Source organism: Mesoplodon mirus (genome assembly GCF_964341445.2).
Source record: "Mesoplodon mirus genome assembly, chromosome: 4".
Taxonomy (NCBI): domain Eukaryota; kingdom Metazoa; phylum Chordata; class Mammalia; order Artiodactyla; family Ziphiidae; genus Mesoplodon; species Mesoplodon mirus.
This window is the reverse complement of record NC_138979.1, coordinates 8,710,343-8,726,812: the sequence shown is the minus strand read 5'-3', so window position 1 is coordinate 8,726,812 and position 16,470 is coordinate 8,710,343. Positions and strand designations below refer to the sequence as shown.

The following is a 16,470-nucleotide window of genomic DNA, read 5'->3' as shown; positions in this document are numbered from 1 at the left end:
ACTCTGTATGACAGACTCTAGGTCCATCCACCTCATTACAAATAACTCAATTTCATTCCTTTTTATGGCTGAGTAATATTCCATTGTATATATGTGCCACATCTTCTTTATCCATTCATCTGTCGCTGGACACTTAGGTTGCTTCCATGTCCTGGCCATTGTAAATACTGCTGCAATGAACATTGTGGTACATGTATCTTTCTGAATTATGGTTTTCGCAGTATATATGCCTAGTAGTGGGATTCCAAGGCTTAATTTTATGGCCTGTATGACATGCAGAGCCCTGTAGGGGCTCAAGGCCACGGCAGTGATCTTGTAGTAATGGACAGACTGTGAAAGCTTGTCCATGGCGTCTTAAACTTTGGCAAGCAGGCCATTCATAAGGCTGGGCTCCCTTGGTTTTGCCTTCCTCTGATTCAGCCCAGGGCTTGTTCGCTCTGCAGGATGGGCTGATGTTTATGTAAATCAAGGGATGGTGTATGTGCCTTTTCCTCCTGGGTGTGTTCCAGGGGGAGGAGGGCATCTGTGCTCCAGGTGTGAGTTTGATGTACCTAATAGCCTGATCTTATGGCAGGGTTGGTGAACATTTTTGTGGACAGTCAGGGTTCCGTAAGTTTTTGAAGGAAGCACTTTGGGAGGAGCTCAATGGTGACTTTGCAGAAAGATGGAGCAAGGGGGCTGTTCTGGTTTCTAGAACGCCGTGATGGTCTCTCTCAGGGGCCGGCATACTGCAGCTCCTTCCTCAGGCTCCTCCTTCATCCTCCCGCCGCCCCGTGTTGTCCCTTTCTCCTTTGTTCTCTTGGGTCAGTCCTCCCTGCATGTGGTAGGCACAGGAATCCCAGACGTTCCCCAGCTGATCTTCTCATTGATAATAGCTCTGTTGACAGAGGCTGGGGTACTAAGTGAAGTCTTTTTGTTCTGAGGCCCCTGCTTGCTACTCTGGAGCAAGTTGATGGGTCAGTTTCCACAGACTGACATGTGTCTCTTCTTTGGTATTTACTCTTCACTTAAGTGGGAAGATTCTGTATCAAAAAACAAATGTTTCCACTGAATTCTATCCCTAAGAGCTTTCCAATCTCCCTAAAGTAGGGTCAAGTTCGCCAGCCTAAGTTTGTCCTGAGCTTGGCTGGGTATCCCACTTGTTCTCCTATCTACCTCCAGTAAGCACTGGGCTGTTCTAATCAAATTACTCAGTAGGGGTCTCCCCCCAACCCCATCCTCTCTGTCGCCACATATAGCTCCTTCCTTCACACTCTGCCACTGATAAAAGCTGTTTCAGCAGGGAGGGTCTTACTACAGTGGTCTCCCAGCATCTCCTAACCCCACCCTGCCTAAGGAAGGTGACATTCTGGGCAGCTTCTTAAGGAATATGACCAGAAAGCCTGCGATTACCTCTCCTGCATATGATCCCGAGGAATGCCCAGACTCAAGAGTTCAGCCAAGCTGATCAAAGGGACACAATTTCTCCCATGCACTGTGATTGACGGTTTGCAAAGCATTTACATTTTAACACACGTTCTTAATTTGATCCTCACATTCAATATTTTTCCCAGATGACAAAATAGAAGCTCAGGGATTGGGGAATTTCTGCCTGGTTATATAATGGAAAGCTGGGCCAGGAAGCAAGTCCAGATCTTCAGACTCTGACTTCTAGACTTTCTTTCTGTACCAGACAAAGGACTAGCCTAGGAAGATGTAAGGAGTATGAGTGTTTACAGCAAATGTGTCCTTGCAAGGTCAAAAAGATGAATTTACCCTTCAGAGCCTGGCAAGGGTACACTTTTGCAAAGGAAGCCTCCTGTGAATGGTGGAGAGGTAGGTTTGTGAAATCAGAGCATGGCTGTAGAGGACCCGCCTCTACAGGGGGAGATATTCCAGTACATTTTCCAAAGGTAGTGTCTTTTGATTAAAAGACATTAGAAAAAGCAGATCTGTTCAGTACATGATTGAAAGAAGAGTGGTTTGACTAAACCCCTGACAAAGGTAGTTGGAGCATGGTACATGTTCATCCCTCTGATGCTAAAACTTATGCCCTAAGAGGAGGAGGAGGGAGTCCTCTATATTTAAGAGGACTTAAAATATATGGATATTTCTCTGCTGTGACACACCTAGACCTTACACTTCTAGTATGTTGGAAATTGCCGACCAAACTTAAATCTCCAGGATTCAGGACTCATCTGGGTTTGCCTGGAGGGCTGGCAAGGCAGATCCCAGGCCTAGCACCAATCCTGAAGGGCAATCTTTTTTAAAAAAAGTTTATTTTATTGAAGTATTGTTGATTTACAATGTTGTGTTAATTTCTACTATACAGCAAAGTGATTTGGTTAACCATATACATACATTTGTTTTCATATTCTTTTCCATTATGTTTTATCACAGGGTATTGAGTATATTTCCTTGTGCTATACAGTAGGACCTTGTTGTTTATCCATCCTATATATAATAGTTTGCATCTGCTAATCCCAAACTCCCAATCCATCCCTCCCCCACTCCCCTTCCCCCTTGGCAAACTCTCTATGTCTGTGAGTCTGTTCTGTTTTGCAGGTAAGTTCTTTTGTGTCATATATTAAGATTCCACATATTACATAAGTGATATCATAGGATATTTGTCTCTCTCTTTCTGACTTCACTTAGTATGATAATCTCTAGTTGTATTCATGTTCCTGCAAGTGGCATTATTTCATTCTTTTTTATGGCTGAGTAGTATTCCATTGTATATATGGAATACCACATCTTCTTATCCATTCATCTGCCATTGGACGTTTAGGTTGTTTCCATGTCTTGGCTATTGTAAATAGTGCTGCTATGAACATAGGGGTGCACGTATCTTTTTGAATTATAGTTTTGTCTGGATATATGCCCAGGAGTGGGATCACTGGATCATACAGCAACTCTATTTTTAGTTTTTTGAGGAACCTCCATTCTGTTTTCCATAGTGGCTGAACCAATTTACATTCCTACCAACAGTGTAGGAGGGTTCCCTTTTCTCCACATCCTCTCCAGCATTTGTTATTTGTAGATTTTTAAATGATGGCCATTCTGACCATTGTGAGGTGGTGCCTCATTATAGTTTTGATTTGCATTTCTCAAATAATTAGCAATGTGGAGCATCTTTTCATGTGCCTGTTGGCCATGTGTATGTCTTCTTTGGAGAAATGTCTATTTAGGAATTCTGCCCATTTTTTGATTGGGTTGTTTGTTTTTTTGTTGTTGAGTTGTATGAACTGTTTGTATATTTTGGATATTAAGCCCTTGTCAGTTGCATCATTTGCAAATATTTTCTCCCATTCCATAGGTTGTCTTTTTGTTTTGTTTATGGTTTCCTTTGCTGTACAAAAGCTTGTAAGTTTGAATAGGTCCCATTTGTTTATTTTTGTTTTTATATCTATGGCCTTGGGAGAGACTGACCTAAGAAAACATTGGTACAATTTATGTCAGATAATGTTTTGCCTATGTCCTCTTCTAAGAGTTGTATGGTGTCCTATCTTATATTTAAGTCTTTAAGCCATTTTGAGTTTATTTTTGTGCATGGTGTGAGGGGACTGTTCCAACTTTATTGATTTACATGCAGCTGTCCAGCTTCCCCAACACTACTTGCTGAAGTGACTGTGTTTTTTTCCACTGTATATTCTTGCTGAAGGGCAAGCTTTAGCACAGCAGGGCCATACGTCATCCTCCTGAACACTCCTCACAGCATTAGGGGTGCTCAGAAACCTACACAATGGCCCAACATGGGGAGGATGGGGCATGTGATTCAGGCTTCTCTCTTCTGTAGGGAGAACGGGCATTAGCAGGTGGGCTGTCTTGATGTCCAGGGCCTTGAAGAGAAGCCTCAGCCTGAATGCAGACCCCTGAGCAGCAGGAGACAGGACTGGGGGGAGGAACCTTCCTGGGACCTTCAGGCCTTGAGAGGTTGGGGAAGTGCCTAGCCTAGTAGGGAACCACAGTTAGACTTGGAGAAAGAAGTACATGCCACGTGGTTGTGAAAGGACACACATACTCATGAGATTCCCCCCATGAGATGTCCCAGAAATGATGACAGAGGCTTTTGGGGTGGCCGAGGAATCCTACAATGGTAGACAGGGTCAGAGCTAGAGAACTACTTCATATAATTTTACTGTGTAATGTCTTGTTTGGGGTCTGTCCTCGGCCAACAAGCAGAGCTCCCACCCTCCTATTCAGTGAATGCCCAGAGGTGGAACAGCTTGAGGCCACCGATGAGCAGAAACAGCCAGAGGTGGCCTCAGGGCTTGGAAAGCTCACCGAGTGAGCACCCGTATTTGGTTTGGCTCACGAGTAGGGCATCCTCTCTGCTCAGTAAACCCCAGATCAAGGGCTGATCATCTAAGGTATGCGAGGCAAAGGTGGCAGGCAATCTTTCATTAGGTTTCCTGGGATAGGGCCATGCCTGGCTCACCTTTCTATTACCTTCTCACCTCTCATTGGTACCTAATATATGTTATCTGTAGACTCTGATTGAATTGGATGACAAGCCAGAGCTCCTTCTCGGCCACACTCTACCACCCTCTCATCCCTCATCTTTATCCCTCCAGAGTGCCCCCAGGGGAACTCTAGTAGGTCCTACCTAATGGATCCAGAGTGAGAGGAAGCCCAGAGAAGTGAGGGATATAGTTTGCATGGAGGCAAAAACAGAAGGAATGGAGGGAGTGTGCTCAGTGAATGCCAGGAAATGGGGGAGGTGGCTGGTCACCTAATTACCAGCTAGATTACTGCTCCCTCTGTATCCCTGGCTGCACACGTCTGCCCTGTGAATGGCACCACAGGGTTAAAATACCATAACTGAGGTCAGAAGGAGGAGGCAAAACATCCCATGAACACTGTCACCTCCAGGGCTGACACTGGGAAGTCTCCTGAGCTCTGCATCTGGACGTGATGTTAGGAGGCCAGGGAGGGTGTGGCGGGTAGCAGGGAGGTGAGGGCTTGTGGTGTTTACCATCCTTGTTTGAGCACAAGAAGATTCTGGAAGCTGGGCACTTTGAGGAGGTCTTCAGTGACCCAGAGGCAGCACTCAGTCTCCAGAATGCGGCGTGACACCTACATTTGGGGGTCTCTGTCCTCTTGGCAGACCTGGCTTCCCACAGAACCCCGTGCTCAGAAGGGCCCTGCACATGGCTAATGCTCTGCTGCTACCATCCTGAAATCCTTCATTTTTCTTATTTAATCACTTTTCTACTGTGGCAAACTATATGTCCCAGTGTTTTACGATAATTAGAAATAAAACACACCCACACACTTCATAAAATTTGTCATTTTAAAGTATACAATTGGGACTTCCCTGGCAGTCCAGTGGTTAAGAATCCGCCTGCCAATGCAGGGGGCATGGGTTCAAGCCCTGGTCCGGGAAGATCCCACATGCCGCGGAGCAGCTAAGCCCGCTCACCACAACTACTGAGCCTGTGCTCTAGAGCCCGCAGTCCACAACTACTGAGCCCGTGTGCCACAACTACTGAAGCCCACACGCCTAGAGCCCGTGAGCCACAACTACTGAGCCCACGTGCCGCAACTACTGAAGCCCATGCATTCTAGGGCCAGCATGCCATAACTACTGAGCCTGCGTGCTGCAACTGCTGGAGCCTACGAGCCTAGAACCCATGCTCCACAACAAGAGAAGCCACACCGATGAGAAGCCCGCGCACTGCAACAAAGAGTAGCCCCGGCTCACTGCAACTAGAGAAAGCCCACGTGCAACAATGAAGACTGAGCACAGCCAAAAATAAACAAACAAACAAATAAATAAATAAGTAAAAATTTAAAAGTATACTATTGAGTGATATTAATTAAGTCATAGTTTAGTACAACCATCACCACTATCTATTTCCAAAACTTTTTCCTTACTCCAGATAGAAAATCTAAACCCATTAAGCAATAACCGTCCCTTTCCCTCTCCCTTCAGCCCCTGATAACCTCTAAGGCATTTTCTGTCTCTATGAATTTGCCTATTCTGGATATTTCATGTAAGTGGAATCATACAGTATTTATCCTTTTATGTTAAGATTATTTCTTGGGACTTCCCTGGTGGTGCAGTGGTTAAGAATCCGCCTGCCAACGCAGGGGACATGGGTTCGAGCCCTGGTCCTGGAAGATCCCACATGCTGCAAAGCAACTAAGCCCGTGCACCACAACTACTGAGCCTGTGCTCTACAGCCTGCGACCCACAACTACTGAGCCCACACACCACAACTACTGAAGCCCACGTGCCTAGAGCCCGTGCTCCGCAACAAGAGAAGCCACCGTAATGAGAAGCCTGCGCACCACAACGAAGAGTGGCCCCCGCTCACCTGCATTTTCAGTTTGCACTGGGCTCTGCAAGTTGCTGGAGTTTTCTGCAGCAAACAAGTTGGATCTCTGCTTTTAAAATCTGGATCTCTAGACTTCATTGGGGAGGAAAAACTTTTCCCCTACTCTCTTATGTTCAGTCCCTGAGGGCCTGCGAATTTAACCAGCAAAAGACAGATTAACAGGAGAAAAAGAAGATGAGTTTGATTAATATTTTACATGCACAGAGTTCACAGAAAAAAAGTGAAACTCAAAGAGGTAGACTCAATTTGGGCATTTATATATCATCTTCAACAAAGGAAAGGAGGTTTAGGCTTCTAGAGACAATACATTGTGGAGAGGTGACTAGGAAATACAAGGAGGAAACTAATGGAAGATAATGGTTTTGTTTGTTTGTTTTGTTTTGTTTTAAATTTTTGGACATCCCGAGCGGCTTGTGGGATCTTAGTTCCCTGACCAGAGATCAAACCCATGACCCCTGCAGTGGAAGCGTGGATCCCTAACCACTGGACCACCAGGGAATTCTTGTGGGTTATTTTAATAAGGTCTGTTTATGCAGATTCATCTCAGTGACAACTCTGTCTTGGTGATAAGAGTCTCTCTCCTCTTTCTAGCACAGGAGAGGGGGAAGCCTTCACCAAGGGAATTTTATGCCCTGCTTTTAGGCAGAAAAGGGGAAGGAAGAGCTCATCCTGTGTCTTGTTGATTCTCACTTGCCTTCAGTTTAAAATTATCCTTACGCCACAGTGGCATATTTGGGGATGGCACATCCTGGTCCCTTCACCTTGATCTTTAGAAGGCCAGGCAGCAAGATGGTCTTATGAGTTTGTCACTCCCAGTGATTACCTACCTTGTCAGGCCTGTGTTTCCTTACCTCTAAGGTGAGTCTTGTGTCCTGGTGCCACCCTGTGCAGCCAGTGCAGAGACAGAGCCCAGGGCTTGGAAACCATAAGGTGGCCCGAGTCCCCAGCACAGGCCTTTCAAACCCAGCTCCCAGTTGGTGAAATGACCCACCGGCCCATCCCAGGGGAACCCCCAGAGGGATGTTTCTAGGATATGTGATCAGCCTGGTAAGGAAGGAGCCCTATTAGAAGACTCTCCAAGAGGTATGAGGGACCAAACCGGTTTGTAAAGCAGCTCCAGCCACTTGGGGGTGGGGAGTGGACTGTTATGTGTCTAGATGAACCCAAATCTGGACGCTCAAACCGTTCTCTCGATGTTTGGTTTGCTTTTAACTTAAGATGGGCTTTCACTTTTCTTCCCTTTTTATCTTTTCTGCAGCCGGGTGCTCGAGATGCTCCAGCCCAGCCTGTTTATCTTGTGAGCTGCCGAAGACCCACCTCCCCCTGCCGCAGCTCCGTCCCTGTGTGATTACATCTTTCCTTGGTAATGGGGTTTTGACTGGCCTTTTGTATAATGCTAAGCCACAATGGGACTGGAATATTCTCCCCTTATTTTTATCGGGTGCTTTTATTTCCTCAGCTGTTTTGTTAAGTGTGCCTGTTTCTGGTTTTGCTCCTGGTCAGGAAAGGGGCCCAGGATTCAGGGAGAAGATCAGATGCCCTGGTGTGTCAATTGGTCTTTCAAAGAACGAAGCAGGAGTTGATCACCTGCTGAAGCTCAGGGCCAATGCGGAGCTGCCTCCCAAGAGGCTAATCAATTTCAATTAAGGAGATTAAAAGCCCCCAGCGCAGGGAGGGCTGGTCACGGGTTTCTGAATGCCTTGCTTCTCCAGCAGCCTGAAAGCAGGCCATGGGCCCCAGAAGCGCGGGATGGTGTCTTCTGGGCCAATGTCAGGACAGCAGTGAGGGGTCAAATGCAAAAGGAGAAGCTGGCTGAAGGGGCTCGTGATTCTTCAGGAATTCTTCAGGACGGACCTGTCAGCGTCCTCAGCCCCACCAAGTGTCCAGTATCCCTAGTCACTGAGCTGTCTCAACCCAACCCAACCCAATCCCCACCCCCGCTTCCTGGTGGGACCACCCTGGGCTCCCGGCAGCTGCCTCTGATCTGCTGTGTAGGTGAAGGACAAGCCTTCTGCAGCTTCCAGGTGGAGAGCTGGTTCTCCTCGTCTGGACCCTCCTTCTCCACTGGGCATCCCAGAGGCTCTGTGTCTGCTACCTTTCCGAGCTGCTCGGGCATCCTGGAGGCCACACTCCCGAGAGGTAAGGGCAGAAGCCAGAGTGGGACGTCTGGTGGAGGAGAGGGGGCTTTGGCATCACACAGACCCAGGCTGAGCCCGCCTCTGCCCCTTACTGGCTCTGCGTTGGCCCTGAGTCAGCACGTGACCAGCCTGTGCTTGTTTTTTTTTTTTAAACCAGTGGACACCCCAGGGCATCCAATCTGTGCCCAGGCATCCAAGTGAGCCTCACTTTCCATGTTCATCAAAGGAAGCTCTCCACCCCGGTCTCACAGGGTTTGCCGGGCTCACAGGAAGAACGGTATGTACCTAAAGTGTCTGATGTCCCCAAGCCCCCCCTGATTGTGGTGGCCCAGGGTAGACAGGGGACCGGAGGCAAAAATTACACTCAGCTCCCCAGACCTGGAGATTTTTGTTCAGAAGCCAATAAATCAAAACATCGCGAGGATTCGATGCACGTGCTTTGTGAACTGTAAATGCTAGGTAGGTGTCGAAGGACCGGGCGGGAGAACTGGGGCCCTGGGGAGAAGAGTGCAGGACGCAGAGGAGGAAGGAGGAAGGAGCCTCCAGGAGGGGGAGTGGCCTGAGGCTGATGGAAACCACGGTGTCTGTTAGGCAGGAAAGAGAAGCCAGGTACAGCTTCGTGGGCAGCAGCAACTACAAAGACAAGCACAGACTTTGCTGGGAAGTCCAGGAGGCTGAAGCCACCATCCCCCCGGCCCTCGGGGGTGAGGTTCCCTCGAAGAACGGGCTGTTCGTCGGGGGGTCTCTTTCTTCTCTCGGCTGCTTACCTTGTAGCTACTTTCCTATTAACAAGACAGCCTGGGGAATGAGGGGGGCAGGGAGGGAGGCTCATTTCAGGCCATTGGGCTTCTTGTTTAATAATCTAAAGGACAGGATGGCCGCTGTAGAGAGTGACCTTATCAAGAAGGAGGGGGTCACAGAGCTCCAAACCCTTGTGGGGAGCCAGGTGCAGGGCGGGTCACAGACTTACCCAAGGTCACGCTCGTTAACAGCAGGGCCAGTCTCCTGCTGTCCTGCTACACCCCCCAGCCTCCCGGGCCTGCTTTCATCCCTGACCTACTTCTCCCAGGATAATTGAGAACTGAGTGATGGGAGCTGCAGGCTTCTGCTTGCTGTCGAGAGCTGGGTGGCTCTTCATCAACTTTTAAAGCATCTGGACCTTTCTCTAAAACAACAACAAAATCAGTCTCAGGCACGTCGCGTTATATAAAAATGGTCTTATTCTTGATACAAATTTATTTCACAAGTGCAGAAAAGTGGAACGTACCATTTATACTGAAGAGGAGGAAATGATTGCTATAAGGAGATTTAAGGTTGCTAAGAATGGGGTAGGAGAGTTTCCAAAAGGAATCCCACCTCGAGGTGGGACTGGCTTTGTGGGAGGGACGGGATGACGAGCCCTAGCCCTACCTTCCTGAGATGGAGACCCGAGGGATGGCACGAGGGCAGGTTGTGGACCCCAAGTCAGGCAGTAGGAAGGGGATGGCGTGTGATGTGTCCTAGGACCTGCCTTCAAACCCAGCACCTTGTAGGGACAGGTTTGTGTCCTGGGGAACTGGCTTTGTCATGTCATGTCATGGGAACCCTGCCAATTTTGTTAAAGACCCGAGGGAGGAAATGCTGCCAGTAAAGGAAGCACCAGACGGCAGGAGGCCCAGCCTCAGCCACAGAACCTTGGGTTGTCAGTAGCAGAGCCAGAGTCTTTGTCCGTTCGGGTTGCTATAGCAAAATACCACAGACTGGGGGGCTTAAACAACACACATTTATTTCTCACACATGGAGGCTGGAAGTCTGAGATCAAGGTGCCAGCAGACTTGGTTCCTGGTAAGGCCTCTCCTCCTGGCTTGCAGATGTCCACCTTCTCGCTGTGTCCTCACAGGGCAGAGAGAGAACACTCTGGTGTCTCTTCCTCTTAAAAGGGCACTAATTCCATCATGGGGCCCTCACCCTCATGACCTCATCTAAACCTAATTTCTGCCCAGAGGCCCCACCCCCTTATACCATCATACTGGGGGTCAGGGCTTCAACATGTGGATTTTGGGGGGACACAGACATTCAGCCCATAACACCTGGGCTCCATGCCTCCCCATCATCTCTTTGTCTCCCTAGTCATTTATGCTGGCCTCTGGGCAGTGCTTCTCAAGGTGTCCATGGTAAGGAACCAGTTTTTTTTTTTTTTCTTTTGGCCACCCCCCTCAGTTTTCAGGATCCTACTTCCCCAACCAGGGATTGAACCCATGGCCATGGCAGTGAAAGCGCCGAGTCCTAACCACTGGACCGCCAGGGAAGTCCCAAGGACCAGTTTCGTTATTTGCAATGAAGTATGATGTGTGCTGAGAAAAATTAGATGATTGTATGAGATACAAGCTCATTTCTTTCTTATGATTGGGTTCCATGCCCTAGCATTGCTGTTGAATTGGCATGAATGCCCCTGAATGCTCCTGCTTGCTTTCTGTCTCCATCTCATTCTAGAGCAGGGACCGAACCTTTGAGGGCCTCCTGCTGCAGACCACCCTTCAAGTGGCGCTGTTTAGAGCTCCACAGAAAGTACGCCATCAGCCATGGAGAGGTGTTATCTGAAGCTTCCAGAGACAAAATGTCATGAGCCCCGGCTCAGCAAGGTCCTCACTGGGCCTTTTCCCCTTTGTTATCTCGGGACGTGTGGGGTCTGTAAAGAGGATGGTAATCTGGTTGCCTCTCTCTCAATGGCTTTCTGAGGTAGCAGAAGCACAGGCCTGAGTCAGAGAGTGGAAGGCAAATCTACCTCCCCCACTTGTGAGCTGTGTGAGTTTGGGGTGAGCGATTAACTGGTATGTGCCTCAGTTTCTTCATCTAGCAAATGGAGGTGATGGTAGCTTCCCCTCAGGGAGGTGAAGATTAAGTGAGACGTGCCTGAACTAGACACGGTGCCCCATCACTCTCTCTTCCTCCCTCCTCTGAAAAAGGGCGCCAGTGGAGAGGTAGGACTCTGCCCCAGGGAGGAGAGGCGTGCGCTTGACAAGAGCAAAGCGTCCTCTTTCAAAAAATCACAGGATGTCCGAAAAGAGGGTCTGAGTCAGCACAACTTCTGGGAATCCAGACAGGAGTGAAGATTTCCCTGGAGAAAATTTCCCCAGCAAGAGCACTGGAGCAAGAAAGGTAGGATGTCAGCGCAACCTCAGACTGGTTGACCAGATAGCTCAAATTTCAAATCCTGCATTCAGACTTTCTGGGGGATGATGCTCTGACCAGAGAGGAGACTGACCTCCATGGTATCTAAGATAAATACGAGGCATGTGAGCACCAAACAGCTGGTATGTCTGTGGTTTCTGGGTTTCGCTCAGTAAGCCTCAAAAGCACGATCTTGGGGCATTGAGATGAATGTCAGGAGACCCGGGGCCTGACACTCATCATCAGCAAAGTAGCAGCAGAGGGCCCTGTATTCGTTTGCTCAGGCTGCTGTAACAAAGTCCTGCGGACCAGGCCGATTAAACAACAGAAATTTCTTGTCTCACATTCTGGTGGCTAGAAATCTGAGATCAAGTTGTGGGCAGAGTTGGTTCCTTCTGAGGGCTGTGACAGAAAGGTCTGTTCCAGGCTTCTCTCCTTGGCCTGTGGTTGGCTGTCTTCCCCCTGTGTCTTCGTGTTGTCTTTCCGCTGTACGTGTCTTGTGTCCCAATTTCCCCTTCTTATAAGGACACCAGTCATATTGGATTAGGGCCCACCCTAATCATGTCACTTTAAATTAATTACCTCTTTAAAGGCCCTATCTCCAAATACAGTCACATCCTGAGGTCCTGGGGGTGTATGGATTCAACATTTGAATTCTGGGGCCAATTCAGCCCATTAGAGCCCTTTAACCAACTGGTCTCAATTTCAGCAGCAGAGAGATAATGGGTGAGCCTGTGGTTTTCCAGATTTCTCCTGATTTTAAGCAGATTAAGGTTCAGCCTAGAATTGTGCATCAACCTGCCAAATGCAGCTGAATGTGTGACTTAGGCCATGTCATCTTTCCAGGTTAAAATTTATTTATAAAGCACAGATAATAAAAATAACATCTATTTATCTCCCTAGGTGTTCTGAGCCTTAAGTTACAGATGCAGGGATGATGCGTTACAAAACCAAACAAATCAGTCCTTAGGACAGGTGACTCAGGCAAATCAACCATCACCACCACAACAAAACAAGCTTTCAAACCCACAAGAGAAGACAAGATTGTAACGCCTTCTTAACAACATTGCTTTATTGATGCAAGGCAAGGAAAACTACATTAAGTTCTATTGATTCTCTTTGAGATCTAATAATATGCTTTATTCAGATCTTATTCACATCCCTCTTCTTCCACGGGTCTATCTCAGGAGCTGACATTGGCCAGTTACAAAACAGAATTGGTTCTGCTGTCATTGGAAGTTACAGAGGCGAACGTGTTTTCAAACACAAAATCTACCACGCTTTCTTTGGGAAATAAGGCACAGTTGGAAAAAAAAATCTCACTTCTAAACAAAATTGAAAGCATGGCTAACTTGAGATTTATTTGATTACAGTCTTTCTCCGGGCTAATCAGTTTTAGAACCCATTCCTGTTGGCACCAATGAGCCAATAAAATATCAAGCAGGAGAGAAGAAGTATCACATCAACTCAGAGAAACAAGGTCGTTCATTTTTTTAAAAAGCATTGAATTAATGTTTACACTGCTGAGTCAAGTTATTTATACATATGTTATAGGTTTTGCATCTCCAGAATATGTTTGCATTAAGAGTATGATAAATTGTACCTGACTTACTTGTGAAAAATCATCTTGAGAAAGGTTTTTGTCCCCTGGGAAAATATGGAAATGACACATGGTGTGTACAGCCAGAAATACTCAGCAGAAGGAGAGACGGATTTTTAGCTGTCACAATGGATGGTTAAGAATTTCGGATTTGGGTCAGCGTCATTACGCTCAAGTCACTTCACCTCGAAACCTCATTCTTCATCTCTAGAATAGGTTCCAAACTCAGTGTTTTCTGTAAATATTCAATAGGATAATACATGCACAGAGTTCGACATTAACCCTCCCAGAGGCCAATAAGAATCCAATAAATGCCAGCTTCTCTATCATATTCTTACAGAAGAATGCTTGCATGCTTTACCTTTCGTCTGTGGAAAAATCACAAAAAGGATTAAGTTTGTTGAAAGGAAAGGTGGGTCTTGGGCCCCCTTAGCACATGTTTTCTCCATCCTTTCTAAAAAGTGATGCTAATAAGTGAACAGGTGTTGTAGGGAGAAGGTGGAGTAACCAGAACATTCCTACGTTGCTGGTGGGAATGTAAAGGAATGTAGACCTTTTGGAAAACTCTTTGGTGGCGCCTCAAAAGTTAAACAGATATGGCCCAGCAGTTCCACTCCTAGGTATATACTCAGGAGAATTGAAAACATGCATTCATACAAAAACTGGTTCATAAATGTTCACCGCAGGATTATTTGCTGTAGTGGAAAGGTGGAAAGACACAGCTCAAGTGTCTAGCAAGTAATGAATGGATAAACAACATATGGAACAGCCATGCCAGGGAATTTTATTTGGCAACAAGGGACAGTGAGGTACGGACACAAGCTACAACATAGATAAACCCTGAAAACATGATGCTGATGGAAAGAAACCAGCCACAAAAGGCTACATACAGCATGATTTCATTCATACGAAACATCCAGAATAAACAGCTCTATAGAGACAGAAAGTAATTAGTGGTTGCCTAGGGCTGGGAGGGAGGGCAGGAATGGGGAGCGACCGCTAATGGACACAGGGTTTCTTTTTGGAAGGATGAAAATTTTCTGGAATTAGAGTGATGATGGTCATACAACTTTGTGAATATTCTCAGGACACTGCACTGTACCTTCTAAAATGGTGAATTTTATGCTTTATGCATTGTATCTGGAAAAAAATCAATGAATGCTTAATGTGGAAAATAAAACAAGGAAACAAAAATTGTCATTGTAGCATCCAGAGATAATCACTGCAAATGCTTTGATGTAGATCCTTCCAGACTGATACAAATGTATACATTTAGAAAATAAAATAAAATGGGATCATACCAAACATACTGTTGAGTGAAAGGTGTTTTTTTTTTTGTATTACTGTTACTTTTCCCCTCGATATTAAGAAATTACCTCTCTAAACATAGGCAGCATCCACCTCGGAGTCTTCTCAAATGTCTTGCCTTCCCCCTTTCCTCGGCCAAGCCGTGCTTCTTCTCTTTCCAAAGCTCTTCTTAGGACTTTCAAGCGAATCTATTCGCCTTGGATCACCAGAGTGCTTTCAGTTGCTTGCTGTCACAGCTTGACCTGTTACAAGCTATTTCATTCATATCCATGATTTCAGTGGAACTGATCCCTAAACCCATATTTCTACCTTGACCTCTATTCCATACACTAGTCTTGCATCTCCAAATGCCTACTGGAAATTCCCACTTGAACATTCATCACTGACATTATCATAAGACTAAACTCAGACTCATTATATTTTTCAATGCCCCAGCCAGGCACAGTGGAAGATTTGAATTTTGAAGTGGACATTCATGCCCACACTTGACCTTTCTCATTCAAGTCAAGCTTTTTAGAAGCCGTGGAAACCTACTCTGGCTAACTTAGAAAAGGTAGGTATGGAGGGAGATGGGGTAGCTCACACCATAGGCAGGGGGGAAGGCTGGGGAACCAGATTTGGAAAAAGGGCAGGAAAATGGCATTCCAGGGGCTGCATGGCAGTGACCACAGCCAGGTCGGCCCCTGAGCGAGGTCTGGGCCGATGCCTGCTGCTGGTACAGGCATCCCGGCCGCTGCTGTCTGGGATGCTGATGGTCCCGCGTCACTCTAGCAATTGTTCAGAGTGAAGACAGCAGTCAGATATGGGACAGTGTAAAGAAAAACAAGCGCCTATCCACTTAGTCTTGGTTTCCTTAAACCAAGAAAAATGGAGATCATTTTCCTAACCACCTCATGGGATTGTAAGAAAGTCAGCTGGTATTTTGGAAGATACTTTGTAAACCACGAGCCCCTCCACAAGTGTGGGTTCTTTCTACTAAAAAGTGAGGTTTTCCTTGCAATCTCTGTTCTTTTCCTGATGGTGTACCTCTCTTCCCCTCAGGGTTTCCATATCCCCTCATGGCCCCCATATCCCCACACTGCCTCCTGTTGGCTGAAACAAATGCACAACATGAGAATTGTGAGTTAAGTTTTATTTGAGGCAAAATGAGGACTGTAGCCTGGGGACGGCATTTCAGATAGCTCTGAGAAACTGCTCCAAAGAGCTAGTGGGGGAAGGTCAGTATATATGTGATTTTGGTAAAGGGGGAGTCCATGCAATCAAGCACATTTTTTTGTGTAGAAGGTTTCTGCTAGTCTCGTGAAGGTCACTGCTAGTCATGAGGTGCAGACATCACCATGAAGGATTTTAGTGCTTTTCTAGATATGAGGAGATGCAAGAATCGGGCTCAGAAAATCTTCACCTGAAAATGCCTATCTGAAGACCTGTTCTGCCAGTTTCCTCCAGAGCACAGAGGGCCTCATTTCTGACCTTCACCCTGAGCTCCTTTCAGGGGGTGTTTGTTGAAGGTCAGTGGCTGCAGCAGCTCATAATTGAATCCTTGTAGAGGTAGATGGCAAGTGTCAATTTGTAGGTGACACTCCAGATCCCCTCACGGGCCCCATATCTAAGCTGTATGGTCTTGCTTATTATTCCTTCTTCCTCCCACCTGTCCCTTCCCATCATCACTGGCCCATAGAATTCAGTTGCAACAATGGAAACCAATCATTCCCAAGCTTGATGATACATCGGACTCACCTGGGGCAGTATTTCTGCTTCAGAGGAGCTGTGAGACCTCCGAAGCCATATTCTCAACAAGCTACTGAGGAGATCACAGCAGGAACAGACCCACCAACCCACCAACTGAAATCTACAAACTGAGTTTGTTACATGGAGCACTAGTCCTCTGAAAAAGGGTTCTATATTGAAATGTTTGTAAAATGCAGCCTCCAGAGATTCACAATTGAAGAGGTCC

The 16,470-nt window shown here is 46.8% G+C and overlaps 1 long non-coding RNA gene across 1 annotated transcript; it reads left to right on the top strand.

Annotated features, from left to right (window-relative positions):
- Positions 1–7,584: 7,584 nt before the first annotated feature.
- Positions 7,585–8,711, top strand: LOC309803402. The gene is made up of 3 exons (XR_014293939.1): positions 7,585–7,683; positions 8,316–8,459; positions 8,616–8,711. It is a non-coding gene; the product is annotated as an uncharacterized lncRNA (long non-coding RNA).
- Positions 8,712–16,470: the final 7,759 nt, after the last annotated feature.